Here is a 5908-nt window from a genome sequence, read left to right as displayed (position 1 = left end):
TGACGGGTATGAATCGCCAAACTTTTGACCCTCGGACCCTTAGCGGGACTAAAAAGGAGAAAAATTAGGAAAATTTTGCGATTTTGACGTCCCTTATTTGGACTAATTTGACCAGATTTTGATCCTTTAATGAGAAAAAAGTTGAAATTCACCTATTACATACCCGTACTCACTTGTCTAAGTCCCCCCCGGGCTTGAAGCTGTAGCTTTCTACACGCGGAACAAGACTTTCTTCCTTAAAATCAAAATTTTAAAGCAGCTACTAATTTTTTTACATACGAAGCGTACACCTTCAATTCTCTTTTAACAGCGAAGATCTTCATCAAACTTTTCAACAAAAAAATCTTCCACAAAAGAATCTAATGAAACTTTAAAGGAACCATTTTTTTAACATCATGCTTTTTAAGTAATTTTTTACAACCCATAGCAGACAATTTGAAAAATAAAACCCTACTTTACGATTTGAAATGTAATATTCTAAATAATTCATCATATTTTTATGATGATTTTTTAAAACTTTAAAACACAAGGCTGATGAAGGCTCACTTAAACCAGCATGGTGTAAAAAAATCAAGTTTTAATAGCGGTTGCTTTTAGTTGAAATTTATTTTCACTACAGAGTGCATAAAATATTTCCGACAAAAATACACGCTTTTTTTATAAGAACCGGTAAGTTTTGGCTCAGACTGAGCTGTTCTTAATTTTTTGAAATTTGTAAGGCTTAAATGTTCTTACGATGTTTTTATTAACAAATGGGTTTAAAATCTGTTAAAATGTGTTAAAATCACTCAGTACTTTCTTGGTAATTTCGAAATCTGATTCAGATGTTCTTAACTTATTCTTAGGTTTTTGCCATTTTCAACCTTGTATTCTTATAAGATTGTTCTGTTATAAAAAAAAGAGTGTAATAAGTTTTATGTTCTCAACGCTGCTTGAAATTGTTGTAAAAAACATGGAACATATTCAGTTATTTTTTGTTCAATATTTGAAGTAATTTTTATTTTATTTTAAAGAAATCTCTTTGAAGTAATTTCTTCCGCATTATAGTGAGGGATTTTTCTAGGGAAGTATATTAGGCTCATAGAACATTCTGAGGTGGAACTAAATTCTACACGTTTTTAATAAACAAGAACAAAGTATATGTAAGAACATAATGCTTTGTTGCTAGAAATTTAAGAGCATCTAACATGCATGCAATAGACCTTTTCATAAATTACGTCACGAACATCAGTTGCGAAATTATTGCCATGGTGACTAACTCCCAGCGGATTTTATTGCAACTACTTTCTATTCATATAAAAATCATTTAATGTCTCAAGGGACATGATCACCATGACGTAATTTATGAAAAGGTCTATTGTTTAAGAATCACACCAAAAATTCTCAAATACGCATTTTTTTATAAGAGTAACCAAAATATTTGAAGCCTTTGGATGTTTTTAACTTTAACTTTTTCAGCCTAAAATGTTCTAAGAATGTTCTTAACCCTACCTACTGAGAGGGGGGCACAAAGTGCCCCCCCCTGTTAGAAAATTGGCGGGTATTTTTTAACTAATGAGGCTATAAAGCTGAAATTTTATGACTTTTCATCAAATTTTATGGGGAATGTTTTGCTTAAAAATTTTTTTTCATTGGTCAATTATTTTAGTCCCAATGACAGGTTTGTCGGTGACCACTACCATCCCACAACTGCAGCGCAGGCTATTATGCTCTTTTTTATGTGCTTACTCCAAAATACTATAACATGTTACCAGATATACTTTAATGGTCAATTTCATTTGTATTGCTTCTATTACATCTTAAAGGAGAATTAGCAGCAAAAAATAAATATAAATATGACAAAAAAAAGTATCACCGACTTGAAAAAGTTGAAATGTTCTGATTTTACGCGGTTTTGAAAGTTTAAAACATTTTCTTCGGTTTTGGCGCGCTATAGTAGAACGTCACGACAAAATTGTTGATTTAGATTTTAATTTCCATTTAGTACATTATAAAAGCTTTCAAATAAAAGCAAAATGAAGGAGAATGTGTTTCTCCATCCATTTCAATAGCAATTTTAAGAAACATCATTTTTTTTGAAATTTTTGGGTGATTTTTGCCAATTGTTGATACAATTGATGACGTCATCAAAAATTGCATTCAATTTGCAAAAATTTTTTTTGATAAATTTGTTTGTTATAGGTTTAAGCATTGCTGTACCAAATTTCATGACCAAATAATGTTCCTATCCTAAGTTATCCACGGGGGGCACTATGTGCCCCCCCTTTCAGTTCTAAGGGACCCAAATAGCTCTCAGTAGGTAGGGTTAAGTTCACCATTTTGTGAATATTTTTGTGCAATGTCTTTAGAAATTAGGTGTTTTAGAGCCCATAAAGCCTTAAAATGCTCTTAACTTGTTCTTAATATTTTGCCCATCGAAGCCTTATGTTCTTATATAGTTTTTCTTATAAAAAAATGTGTAGTATGTTTCACAAACTCACGCAAAAATTAATATAAAATCTAATACTTTCTTTCTCATAAGCATAATTACACCCCTGTCTCACAGCCCAGTTGAACAACACATTCCCACATTGAGGATGAAAATTTCTATCGAAATCCCAATGGATAGAAATTCTATTTTTCCCGGGTAAAAAAATGCTACAGTGAAGATGGTTTTGGAGTGCAATTTTTTCCATTGAATTTTAAATGGCGATGAAAAGAAAGTTAATTTTCCAGAGGGGCTGAAATTGTTTTTTCCGAGTGGGAAGGAAATTTTACCAAATATTCCACTAGGTAGGGGGTCCCACCGGGTCTGTTGCATATGTAATACGAAACGAAACTGTGATATTTGACCTGAAAGGACTATTTTTAAAACTTGATTTTTCCCAGTAAAAACCCCTTTAACCCTATTCAACCTAGGCTTTTAGGGGCGGTTCAGAACTAGGGGGGGGGGCTTTTCCTGTACCATCTCTTAACTTTTGATCTAGTGGGTCTTTTTGGATGAAATTTGGCTCACAAGACCCTTGTCATGTAAGGTAACTTTTGACAAAAAATTTTTTTCAATGACGTCACTCATCATGCCCAGAGTGAGCAAAAACCGAAAATTTCCTTTGTTCTTATAAATAGCTATTATATTCTAACAAAAGCTTTAGAAAAAAGTTGCCTGAATTTAAAATGCTTATTAAAAATCAATTTGTATTGGAAAAGTGTCAATTTTTTGAGGCATACCGGATAAGTGGGATGGGGGAACCTGGGAACCTAAAGTGGGAACCTAAATGAACACCTGAAAAGTGGGATGGGGGAACCTAAGTGGGAACCTAAATGAACACCGGAAAAGTGGGATGGGGGGGGGAACCTAAGTGGGAACCTAAATGAACGCCGGAAAAGTGGGATGGGGGAACCTAAGTGGGAACCTAAATGAACACCGGAAAAGTGGGATGGGGGAACCTAAGTGGGAACCTAAATGAACACCGGAAAAGTGGGATGGGGGAACCCAAGTGGGAACCTAAGTTGTTTAATTATTAATAGAATTGAAATATTTTTCTTTAAAAACAAATACATAAAGATAAGAAAGATATTATATGCAAGGAAAGAAAAAACATTTTATCATAATAAGAACACCAGTTATTTACTTTTTACATTACGGTTCGCAAACAATAATGTTGAAAATAAAACAAAGGGAATTTATTTATTCAATTAGCTCAAAAAAGCATGTTTATTTATCAGCAGTTTTATAGTGCATCTTTTTGAAAGGTTCTTTTTAGTAAATTTACTTAATTGACTTTAAACTTTAAACTTTAAACCGTCATATCTTCAAATCTAGAAGGAATTAGACGTTCGTTCATAGCTCGATGGATAACTTAGAGCCTCTTCTTTCTTTTGCACGGATCTAATTTGCTTGAATACAGAATCTAGTAAAACATTATTTACGATCTAGCTTTTTGTTCACTCTTGATGCAATACACATTGTTTTTTATTAGCAGCTCCAATTTTCGGGTCAGGGCTGGGGTCGCTTAGCATTTAACGGATTCTAGCTCGTTTTTCTTTCTGTACCAACCAAACAGTACAGCGTGTGAATACACTTCATTAATTAAAAATGTTTGATAGTAAAATAGAACATATTGCACGGCTTGCCACGTTTCAATACACATAAGCATAGATCCACGGGGGGGGGGGGCACTCAAGGTAAACGACCTACCGTACGTGCGGCCCTTTTTTCCAAGCTTCCCAAAGTACACTGTAAGGGTGGAAATGAGCAAAAATGAGAATAAGTGCACTCTAAGGGTTTAAAATTTGGTCAAAGCCAAGTCCGGCTTTTAGAATTTCATCCGAACAAGTGTCATGTTTTAACACTGGGTAAATTTTGGAACATCAAATATGTCCATCCCTATCAGGATCTGTTCTAGAACATGTTGACCGAGAAAAAGATCTAGGAGTGATAATCGATAGTGACCTGACCTTTGAAGCCCATATATTCAGTAAAATCAAGAAAGCTAACTCTATCGTTGGCTTGATTAGCAGGAGCTTCGAATTTCTCTCACCAGATATGTTTCGAACGCTTTTCATTGCATTTGTCAGACCCCATTTGGAATATGCACATGTAGTATGGTCTCCAAAGCTAATCAAACATATCAATGCAATCGAGGGCGTCCAACGAAGAGCTACAAGGCTAGTTAGTTGCTATAGAAACTACTCATACGAAGATCGGCTACGACTCATCAATCTACCTAGCCTAAAGACCAGGCGGCAAGTTAATGATATGGTGGAAGTTTTCAAGAACCTCCACATTTATGACGAGTCTATAAGATCAGAGAAATTTTCTCCTCGAACACGACCACGACGTCAGCATGATTACGAGCTTCAAAGGAACTTTGCTAATGACGGTATGAGAGGCTACCAAAGCAACTCTCTTTTTTACAGAAGTGTGAAACCTTGGAATGATCTAGAAGAAGATATTGTTGAAGCACCATCCTTACAAGTCTTCAAAGAGCGTTTGATAAAAGAAAGGGAGAAAAAACTTTATAAAATGTAAAATCAAAAGTTCTGTTTCATAGTATAGGAGGTCAATAGACGTGCGAAATATATTGCTATAAAAAAATAAAAATAAAAAAAAAAATAAAAGAAATAAAAAATTAGGTTCCCACTTAGGTTCCCCCATCCCACTTTTCAGGTGTTCATTTAGGTTCCCACTTAGGTTCCCCCATCCCACTTTTCAGGTGTTCATTTAGGTTCCCACTTAGGTTCCCCCATCCCACTTTTCAGGTGTTCATTTAGGTTCCCACTTTAGGTTCCCAGGTTCCCCCATCCCACTTATCCGGTATGCCATTTTTTGACACCTTACTGTCAGAAATGTCATCATGCTCAAGGTGTGAACATTTTTAGGTGTCAAATTTTTTTTATTCTGAAGCTAAATAAAAGTTAGGAATTTACAGAAAATTTCACGGCAAAAACTCTATTATTTCAGAAGCTATTACCAATAGTTTGACCTCCAAACAGAGGTCCCCCCCCCCTAGGCCGAATAGGGTTAAACTAGTTCTGTCAAAAATTTCTATATTACTAGATTGAAGTCGTTTATGATGCGTGTATTATAGGCGTTATACGATAATACGATTATTGTTACAGGATTAGTTTGTTTGTATAAACTAAAATTGTTCCCTTAATTACTTGTTGCTTTATTTCTACTATGCCTGAATTTGTCGTCTAGTTTGCTAGACTTCTATATTACAAAATCCTTATGTTGACTTCCGAAAACGTCTAAAATCTAAAAAAGGAAATTAAGTTTTGTAACTTTTGGAAATAAGAATGCTAAATTTCTATTGCAATGCAAAACTTATTGCGACTCTGTTTTACTTAAGCCAATAACTTTTTGGGAAATCTTTATCCTCCTTAAAAGATCCCACCACTGAACAATGTAGCCTTCATTTCAGTA

The sequence above is a fragment of the Clytia hemisphaerica genome, unplaced genomic scaffold (genome assembly GCF_902728285.1).
Source record: "Clytia hemisphaerica strain Z4C2 unplaced genomic scaffold, Clytia hemisphaerica genome assembly, whole genome shotgun sequence".
NCBI classification, from domain to species: domain Eukaryota; kingdom Metazoa; phylum Cnidaria; class Hydrozoa; order Leptothecata; family Clytiidae; genus Clytia; species Clytia hemisphaerica.
Note: the sequence above shows the minus strand (reverse complement) of the source record.